The sequence below is a fragment of the Scomber japonicus genome, chromosome 8 (assembly GCF_027409825.1).
Source record: "Scomber japonicus isolate fScoJap1 chromosome 8, fScoJap1.pri, whole genome shotgun sequence".
NCBI classification, from domain to species: Eukaryota; Metazoa; Chordata; class Actinopteri; order Scombriformes; family Scombridae; genus Scomber; species Scomber japonicus.
The window spans coordinates 1,726,069-1,736,858 of NC_070585.1; the positions used below are offsets into that span (position 1 = coordinate 1,726,069).

Genomic DNA, 10,790 nt, shown 5'->3' on the forward strand with positions numbered 1-10,790 from the left:
AGTGGAGGAGCTGAAGTCAAGGCTCAAGTGCTTGAAGTTTATGTATTGAGTAGAGCCATATGCCTGAGTGCCGGCCAGCAGCAGCACACCGTAGCCCTGCAACTTTTGGTTTGACTAAGTAAAGGATTAATCGAACTGTGTCTGTGCATGCACCACCTTGCTGCATGTTCATGAAGTATGGATGAGTGTAATATTGTACAGTATGTGTACTGTGAATATGCGGTCTGATTGATCCACAGTCTCCAAACAGCCATGCAGGAGTGTGAGAGGTCAATAAATGAAATCTTTAGAGAGCAATGGAAGCAGAAAACATGCTTACTGTCTTTTATTAAATAATGAACAGACTATAGTGTGGGGAAAAATACTGTACATAGAGATTCTTTCATATTATTTTTAATAGAGGTGGTTTTCAGTCGTGGATCAATCCACATTTGGTATTCAAGTGAGTTTTTCATGCGGCAGGATTGAGTCAAAATAAACTACAGTGTGTGTTCATGGGGCAATAGTGTGGCTCAGTGATTTGTTTCTAGACAATGATGCTCTCTTACACAGACGAATAGGTTATAATCAGGCTTTAGATAAACACAGTATTATTGTAGAATCTGTTAGTTGTTGGTTTTGTTGAGACATTTTCTGAAACTTAGAGAAATATAAAATATAAATTCAATAATTTGAATACATTTTTCAATATTACCCAGTGATTTTGGCCACTTATGACCAATGATTGTATTCTTGTGATGTACAACAGGCTTCTGTGCTCCAATAGTCAGCTTGATCTTTTACTGAAAGTATAAAGGCTAATTTCAGCCAGCAGCACGGTCAACAGAGCAGATCACACCAGATAATCAGCATAAAACTTCTGGCAATAGTCAAAATAAAACAACCTGTGCAGACTCCCAATCGTATTTCAGCAACAAACACGAATAAAACAGACAGATAAAGAGATAATTTATCTACGTAGCATACTGACCCATGATAGAAGAACAAAAATCAAAGAAAATGACCAAATCAACTAAATTTGAGCAAGTCAATGAAATCAGATGGTTTAGTTGTGCTGCACTTGTTTGGATTGGATTGGGCAGTTGTAGTTACTGTATTAACAGTACAACTTAATTTAAGAGGCAGATTGCTCTCCTAAAGCATCCTAAACCATGGTACAGCCGCAGATGATGTCTGTTGTTGGCTTTCTCTTTGCCTTTTCAGTTGGTCAAAATAAACAAAGACAAAATATTACAACACATAAAACATATCTCCTCTTGTTTGCCATAATAATTTCCTGGATTCCCAGCTTGCATCTAACAGATGAAAACTGACTTTGAGAGCATTTTCAAGCAGTAGCCTTTTATCTACCCGTTCTCCTTTGTGACATGAATGCAGCTGTAGCCTGAATTACTGTTTCCACTGAGTGGACAGAAAACACAAAGTCAGCAGAGGCCTTAATGTTAGAGAAGTGTGCTTATGATTGAAATGTGAGCCACTGTGAGTCTGTAAAAATCGGAGCTGGGTGAATACAAGAGCCACGCTCTTCTCTTGCTCCACAATTAACATAAAGGCACTTAATCTCGCCACTGCTCCACTGGAAATGTTTAGAGGCAGAAGACAGAGGGAAATTGCTTACACTTGCCTTTATTTGGACTTCCATTAGCATGGCAAGGCAGCTGTTCCCCAGGTATCTACATGAAAAGTACCAGCTATTACACTTTATCTGCCTTGTACCCAAATAACTAAAGTTAAGCAATAAGCCCATGACACTCATAGGAAAGCTTTTAGTTCATCATTTTCAGAGTTATGACCACTATTTGTATCATTGGAATGACCTGTTGATTATGTGATTTGCTTACAATGCATTTGAGTGCACTTTCTTTAAGCTGTTGTCTTTCCATAGCATTCCAACCTCATTCTAACCTTTTCAAAGGCATGGATGGGGATTGAACCCATGATCTTTGGTTTACGAGACCAACGCCTTACCACTTGGCCACCATGCCTTCTTTGACTTGGGCAGACCATGACTTTTTGTTCTCCAAAATGAAGTTTAAATGGCTCCTTTTACCAAAAGCAGAAATTTTGGCTGCTTGATCACGAGGTACTGACCATTCTTTTTTCCAATATGTCACTGGCCTGCCCACTAACATCATGGCAAACCTATCTTTTATGGTAGAACCATGTTTTTGAGCAAAAGGTGGCCTCAACACCTCCCTCTACCACAAGTAACAGTACAGGTTTTATAGTGTGCACCAAACTCTTACAGTTCCCATCATATCATAGGTGCAGGGAAAGATGCACATCTACGAACCAACCTTTCAGAGGCATGGATGGGGTTTGAACCCATGATCTTTGGTTTACAAGACCAACGCCTTACCACTTGGCCACCATGCCTTGGTTAAGGCCAGTACCATGACTTTTGTTCTCCAAAATTAAATCTATAGGGATCATGACTTAGGCTACGTTCACACCGCAGGCCTTATTGCTCAAATCTGACTTTTTGTTTGACTGTTCATATTACACTTTTAAATGTGGCCTCCTGAAGTGACCCGCATGCTCTGTTGATAATTAATGACGTCACACACAGAACAGTGTTTACGGAAGTGAACATGGCAACAGCAACAGCTGGTGAAGTTACTGGTAGTCTCATTTATGGTGTAATGTTAAAAACAGTGTGTGGGGGCAGCCGGCAAATTTGTGAGCAGGTGATGTTAAAAAGGAGAAAGAGGAGAAAGAAAATTAATACTTTAATGAGGTCTTTATGCGGAGCATTAGCTGTGTGTTGATGTGTGTTGCTCCAGAATAACGTCAAAAGTCACATTAAATGCGATCTGACTGTTAAGATTGTGGTCGCATTCAAAAAAATATGATATGTATCCGATTCAGTATCACATTTGAAAGTGGCCTGAATCGAATTTGGAAATGTCAGATTCAATGCGACACTTTTAACTGCGGTGTGAAAGTAGCCTAAAAGCAGAAATTTTGGCTGCTCTATAACGAGGTACTGACCCTGACTTGTTTCCAAAGTGACACTGGACTCTAATGTCATGGCAAAGCAATCTCCTTTGGCCACAAAGTCTAGATCAAACTTAATGTACAGATTTATAGCATGCTCCCTACTCTTGTGATCTCAGTCAGTTCATCGGAGTCCTTCAAAGGCATGGATGGGGATTGAACCCATGATCTTTGGTTTACGAGACCAACACCTTACCACTTGGCCACCATGCCTTGGTTGAGGCTAGTACCATGACTTTTCTTCTCCAAAATTAAGTGTATAGGGATCATGACTTAGGCTATGTTCACACCACAGGTGTTAAAAAGGAGGAAGAGGAGAAAGAAAATGTATACTTTAATGAGGTCTTTATGCGGAGCATTAGCTATGTGTTGCTCCAGAATAACGTCAAAGTCGCATTAAATGCAAACTGACTGTTCAGATTGCGGTCGCATTCAAAAAAATCCAATATGTATCTGATTGAGTATGACATTTTAAAGCAGCCTGAGACGGAATCAGTGTGAAAGGCATGGATGGGGATTGAACCCATGATCTTTGATTTACGAGACCAACGCCTTACCACTTGGCCACCACGCCTGAGCAAAGGCAGGTACTGTGACTTTTGTTCTCCAAAATTAAATGTATAGGGATCATTGTGACTAAAAGCTGCTTGATCATGAGGCACTGACCATCATTGTTTCCAATATGTCACTGGCATGACCCCTAACTTCTTGACAAAACTGATCTTCTATTGTTGAATCATGTTTTTGAATGGAGGTCACCCTTATCATCTCCTCATAAATACGAATTTATAGCATGCATCCAAATCTTATGATTTTAGTCAGTTCATCTGAATCATTCAAAGGCATGGATGGGGATTGAACCCATGATCTTTGGTTTACGAGACCAACGCCTTACCACTTGGCCACCACGCCATAGTTTTGCAGAGCAACATTATTTGTTGTGCATAGCATGTGCCAAACACTATGATTTCAGTGAGTTTATCTCACTGGAGGAGGGAAAGATCCATGTTGATGAGCGCATACAAATCCCTGTAAAGGCATGGAAAGGGATTAAATATATGAACTTCAGTATTGGTGACCAATGCCTTACCAATGGGCCGCAATGCTATAGTTATTACAGCTAGGACAGAGCATTCTTGTTTAGAATGTAAAATATATAGTTAGTTGAAGTATATAGTTAGTTTTTTCTTTTGTCTCAGTAAAGTGTAAACTCAATAGATCAAAATAATTTATGATGGGTTTTTTTAATGGTTGACGGAGGTGGAAAAGTATATTCATTAAAAGAAAGTGCGACAAACTGCAGACTCAGTGAATATATAGAAGCATGTGACTTAAATATCACCCAGACTTCCTTTGAGGAACATCATATATCTGTGTGGCGCAATCAAGAGACTGTAACTTTGTTAAATCGATACTTAAAAAAACAAACATAATTTGATATGTCCACCACATTTTCCACATGGTGAATTATTTCATATTGTTGTGTCCTCTTCCTCTACAATGATTTAATGGAACTCATCTGAAGAATTAGTGCCACCAACTGTTTATCTTGATAAACTGCTAATATTGGAATAACAGCAATGGATGGAAACTTTAACTTTAATTCGTATTATCTTTCCCCAAAGTCCAGGAAATGTGGTTGATATTTGAGATACATTTGGATGTAAATGTGGCTACCTTGAACTTTACTTCATTAAGAGATGAATAATGCCTTTAAGGTAACTACTTAAAACAATACTGAAAATCAAGTAAGGTAGATAAATGTGTTCATTATAAATTGTATAATTCAAATGATTAATCATATGAACTGACCTGTTAGGAGTGCTTCAGACTTGGTGTCAGAAGGCAACCAGTTAGGGGGCAGTAGAGGAAAGCATCTACACACTTAGGAGGCAGACAGCAGCTCAATACTGGAGATTATTTTTTCAGCAAGTAGTGAGCAGCACCATGTCAGAATGCATAAAAGCTTCAGTTCATCCAGGGTCTCTTTAAAAGATGGATTGCTGCTGACTGAGATAACTGCATACACCTACACAGGATGTATATTAACACGGGTTGGTGTGTGTTGACAAGGTGAGTAACATTTCACAACATCATAGTCAGTACTGGATGTTCTTCAGAAAAATTGCCACAGCTTTTGTCTTAAGAGACAAATAAACCTGAGCACTGTGTCTAGTGATGAAATGAGTACTGTGACTCAATCACCCAATAAGGCATGTGACTTTATAAAACACCTTTTAGGAAATCCATTAAGTGATTCATTCAGCTCTCCACAAAACTGTTTCATTTGTCTCTGCCAGGCTTCTCTCTGATGGGTACTGAATAAGCATACAGGAGGATGCTGCCAAAATGATGAAAATGTGCTGAGTCAATGCAAATGGAAAAGAATAATAAATAACAACAGAGAATGGGGGAAAAGAGAATGCAGATATGTGAAGTCCAGATCCTATCAAGTCCAATGACCTTAAGGTGGAATTCTCAGAAGACAGACCAAAAGGTAAACCACTGATTTTATGTGGATTTGTGGATTGAATAACAGACATCCATATAAAGGGGTTACGTACAGTACCATACAGAGATAACCATAGTAGAAAAGATATTTGAGCAACCTTTACAAGCTAAATGTATGGGTCACTTTTAATCAGCAGATAATTGTGGCTGGAAGAGCTATGGGGAAGCTTAATTAGTGATAGCAGGTGCTAAAACAATCAAATGATCAGTGTATCTAGATTTAGATACTGATCTAAAAGTACGGACTGTAGCATTGCAGCATTCCTTTTGGAAGATGCATGTAAATCTTTGTTGTTTGTTGTTTCCACACATAATTTGAAGGTAAAACGAATGCTTGTGTTTTTATTGGACAGAAGGACAGCACTGCCTCTATGGACTTAACGCCATCTGATGGAAGCAAAAATATTGCTGTTCCAATTGCAAATGGGCATACTGTGTCATTCCATCCGCAAGGAATTTCACACTAAAATGCTGCCTACACAGTAGTCCCATATGTGACCTTAGCACTCAGGGTGTGACTTCTGAGTTGAATTTCAAACTAAGTACACAAATCCAAACTTGGTATATTCCCTATTGAGAAAGGCCTCATGTTTATGATATAAGCTTCCCCAACTTGCACGTAAGCAGTGTGTGTGATGCATGATGGCTGTATCTACACCTGCTGCCGTTTCAGGTGGAGGCACAAGTCATGATTGACACCAAAATGGCGCTTCACTTCACCGCACTCTCTGCGCAATTCAAGCCCAGGCGGTGTCACGGCAACCCACAAAATTTATCAAAGCGGTCCAGATGGTAAAAAATATGCTTGCGCCCAAATTTACCACTTCAGCAGAATGAGGTCATTGCGCTTGACGCAGGCTGGCAGTAAAACAGAATCTCCTTGGGACATATTCAAATCTTGAATCAAATTTAAATGTGCTGCTTGTCTAAATTTCAGTGCCAGCCATTGTCAGGCTTAAGGCTCTGTCAGGTTTAAGGTCCCCAGATCACTTTCAAAATCAAATGTAATATCAGTAATGAATGAGAGGAGGGTGACGTATGCCTTAGTGACAATCGCATTTCCATTTGGAAGATGGCCTAAATTGGCTTGAATGGAAGTCCAAGTGTAATGTATCTCTGACTTTTCAGCCAGTTATGGCGCATTAGTGTTTATATCTGTCCTAGTTTTGATAATTATTACAACTTAAAATGCATGAAGGAACAATGAGAGCTTATCAACAATAAATTACTAACATTTCTCAATTTGCAGAGAAATAATAATGAAGACCAATTTCATGGAAATAGAATTATTTCCCCATTAAACAAAATAATGATGAATGCACTGCCATTTTTAACTACTGTCATGAATTCTTTAGGAATGCTTGTGAGTGTGGATATGAATGTGTATGATCTTAATAGCTGAGTGCTGTGAGCAGTTTTGTTGCTGGCTGTTGTCCCTGTTGTGTCTGCAGAGAAAGCTCACAAAGCTTGCCCTTGGTTTGGCTTGAGCTGGTGACAGACAGCTTTGTTAGGATTTAGGGTGTGATAAGTCATGTACAATCTGAGCATGTTTGTTCATCACAACACAAAGCAAACTGAAATCCCCATCTCAAGAGTTCTGAACTTTCGTTCCCCTCCTGTTGCTGTTGCAACTTAGTTCCAAAGTGTTACATTAAACATTTTTCAATGTCCTGTCTTAAAGCTATGAGAAATTTTTACCATTGTAAAGCAGAGGAGACTAAGTATCCATTTCAATAAGCATGCTTCAGTTTATCCAAAGAGCTTGCCGCTTCAACCAATTTGTAACAGTTGTTGGGACCTTGACCTCCAGGTGTTAACGCCAGATTTTCCACATATAAAGGATTATGAAGGTTGTCAGTCATTACAGAACCACTGGGTTTTCATCAGTATGTCACTCTCTGTATGAAAACCTTACCAGTGAATATACTAAAATCTGAATTTAGTTTGGATGTAAAGAATTTACATTGGATCATCTACTCCAGTGTTTCTCAACCGGTGGGGCGCGCCCCCCTGGGGGGGCGCGAACACTCTCCGGGGGGGGCGCGAGCGGGCGCGAGTAGGCAACAGGATGGAGGGAAAAATCATAAAAATAAAAAAAAAATCATTAAAAACAAATCGCGAAAATCCCCATGTCGAAAATGCAAGTGGTTGGACTACTACACATTGTGTAATGGAAGCCTTGCAGACTTTATCACTGATGCAGGCACGTCACACGATTTCACCTCTTTATTTCAGTCAGCGTCTGAGCACCTGTCTGCAATGAGACAACAATTTGCGACGTATTTCAAAGAGGATTATCGCTCTTTCGCGTGGGTTCGAGATCCATTTGTGTGCACAGCAAACGAGCTGTCAATTGACATGCAGGAACAGCTTATTGAGCTGAAGAGTGACAGTAGGCTGAAGGAACGTTTCACCTCCTGCCCTCTTTCGTCATTCTGGGCAGCATTGATGCAGGAATACCCTCAACTCTGTGACGTCGCATTGAAGATTCTCCTCCCTTTCGCGTCGACATATTTGTGTGAGGCAGGCTTCTCGAAAATGACTGCACTCAAAACGAAATACCGGAATCGTGCACAAATTGAGGATGATTTGAGGCTATGTTTATCAGACATTGCACCAAGAATTGAGGATCTTTGCAAGGCAAAGCAGGCTCAGGTCTCACATTAACATCGCCTACCTCCCGGTTATAACAATAGCCTAGTAATGATAATAGGCCTATGATAATAATAATAATAATAATAATAGTAATACTACTACTACTACTACTAATAATAATAATAATGATAATAATAACAGCAAAGCATGTAACTATAATTATATAGCTAGCCTAGTAATGATAATAGGGATATCACTACTCATAATAATAATAATAATAATAATAATAATAATGCCTGCAAGCTCACATTAGAAGTCTGGTGCTACTGCCAGTTATAACAATAGCCTAGTAATGATGATAGGTCTACCTGATGATTATAATAATAATAATAATAATTATAATAATAATAATAATAATAATAATAATAATAATAATAATAGTGTGGGCCTAAAAATAACAAATCTATTATTTTATATATCTATCTATCTATCTATCTATCTATCTATGCAAGGTGGTGTAGTGGGGTTGGGGCCGCGAGGGAGGGTGACACCGGGAGGAGGGGGGGCCCCAACTGCAATGAACCAGCTTTGGGGGGGCCCAGCTTGCAAAAGGTTGAGAACCCCTGATCTACTCTGTTGACACTGTGGCTAGTGAGGCAGGTGGAATCCGGTAATCCTACGAATTACATCTATATTGGACGGTTCAGTCTGGTGCTAACTGATACATTTGTTACAACACCATACACTGTGATATGATTTAATTAAGCTACAATCAGGATTTGAACACTGTACCTTCTTTCATAATACAATATTTTATTCTTCAATCAGTGAATCAGAAGATGTTCTTGAAAAGTACATTATAATCCTGCCACACATGCACAGTGGACAACCTGTTAGCTAGTTCCTAAGGAAGATTTCTACAATACCCTAATGTACATATAATGAATGTGTGTGGTGCAAGATGCCTGCATCTACACCTGCTGGAGTTTCAGGTTAAAGCACAAGTCATGTGTTGACACCTGCGCATTACATTGCTCATTACCTTATGAGGAAAATACAGTGAAGAGTGAAACCAACATTTAAATCCAATATTTCCAGAGTGTTCCCAGCTTTTCAGAACCAGATCGACAAATACAGCCCCACTTTGTCACTGTAGATGCACATGTACAGAGTATGTACATACATACATGCTCTGTGGCATTGTATAAAGTGCCAAGGTACCCTGGGGTTCTTGGATCAGTTTAAATTTGATCTTACAATAACACTGTACAAACCTGTCCTTGTAAATAAAACAATAAACATCTTCAGTAACTGAGAGGAGTTGGGGCCATATAGCTTTAGCTGCTAATGCTAGTAATAATTACCTTGTGTTGACTGTTCCTTTAACTGTCAAAATAGGCCCTCCTTACATGAGGAGCAAGGTTTGGGCTGCTGCTGCAAAATTTGGTGATGCAATGTAAATGTCGAACAGTGGGACCATTTGGATGGCTTGAAGCCAGTGTGTAATTTGAGAATGAAGCAAGCCAGAGGCACAGGTGTACTTTAATTGGGTTTGATGTTTTGCTGTGGAAAGTCCTATGTTCTTCTTAGGTTAGGTGTTGTTTATTTCAGGCAAGACAGGGCACGTCAGCTAGCCTATATGTGGGAAAACCCTAGTTTGTTTGCCATAACCACAATAATTAGAAGAAGCCAGAATTTAAAAAAATATTTCCTCTAGATTGAAAATAAAGTTGTCATTGAACATGATCTAGACTTATTCAATATGTGCTCTTGGTGGGTGTCCTAGTAATGCTCCAGGCCATTCACCCATTCTGCCCTTTCATCCAATCACTGGTGGCATGGAAAACATTTGGAAGTCAATTTGTTTTTATAAGGTCTCCCCTTCTGTCTCCACTTATCTCTCTTCACACACTCATATTTCTCTGTCTAGAGGTCTCTCATTGCGCAACAAGTGTTTGACTAATGCTTGAGATGGCATCTAGAGGACTGTTGTGTTAAGAAGATATAATTTACGGCTAAGTTGCCCAGAGAGCCTTGAGACTTGTGACAAAGCACTGCTGCAATGAGAAGCTTTTTGAATTTGGATTAGTCTAATGCCTCACCAGCCATATTACAGTAGTACTACTGTATTGCTGTATTTTAATATAATAATATTGACTAAAAGTTAAAATGTTGAATGAATTTGAACTCACATGTATTCAGAGTAAAGTTTTTTAGGGTGTTAGTTCAACATGCACATTAGAAACAATGCAACAGTAAAGCTCCTCCCTGGTGACTGGAAACACAGTTATTAACAGTATATTATATTGCAACTCCACTGTTGGCAACACACAAATCTCTGAGTTCAATAGTACAATAATGTAAAATAATGCCTGTTTATTTATTCTAGGAGCAACTCAAAAGAAGCTTTGGAGAGAGCTCTGCTCAGGTCGTTGTTAGGCCAAGTTGAGATGCCACAGGATGTTGTCAACACTTGTCAATGTAAATGACAATTGTAATCTGTCAGGCGCCAGTATTGCCAAAATATGTTGTGTCTCCTCAGCAACTACAAAACCTAATGGAGATGTCCCTACCATTGCTAAATGTATGGGTGTATCTGAGAGGACCATGAACAGTACATGCAGGAGAATGGTCCTAACCTAACTGATGAGCAACTAGACCGGTTGGTGAGGTTAGTTCAGGCCAGG

The 10,790-nt window shown here is 39.3% G+C and overlaps 5 non-coding genes across 5 annotated transcripts; all 5 read right to left on the minus strand.

Annotated features, from left to right (window-relative positions):
• Positions 1-1,913: 1,913 nt before the first annotated feature.
• trnat-cgu (transfer RNA threonine (anticodon CGU)) lies at positions 1,914-1,985 on the minus strand. Its single transcript has one exon. It is a non-coding gene; the product is annotated as a tRNA-Thr (tRNA).
• Positions 1,986-2,304: 319 nt separating this feature from the next.
• Positions 2,305-2,376, minus strand: trnat-ugu (transfer RNA threonine (anticodon UGU)). The gene has a single exon. It is a non-coding gene; the product is annotated as a tRNA-Thr (tRNA).
• Positions 2,377-3,138: 762 nt separating this feature from the next.
• On the minus strand, positions 3,139-3,210 carry trnat-cgu (transfer RNA threonine (anticodon CGU)). Its single transcript has one exon. It is a non-coding gene; the product is annotated as a tRNA-Thr (tRNA).
• A 289-nt stretch (positions 3,211-3,499) lies between these two features.
• On the minus strand, positions 3,500-3,571 carry trnat-cgu (transfer RNA threonine (anticodon CGU)). The gene has a single exon. It is a non-coding gene; the product is annotated as a tRNA-Thr (tRNA).
• A 266-nt stretch (positions 3,572-3,837) lies between these two features.
• trnat-cgu (transfer RNA threonine (anticodon CGU)) lies at positions 3,838-3,909 on the minus strand. The gene has a single exon. It is a non-coding gene; the product is annotated as a tRNA-Thr (tRNA).
• Between the last annotated feature and the right edge of the window lie 6,881 nt (positions 3,910-10,790).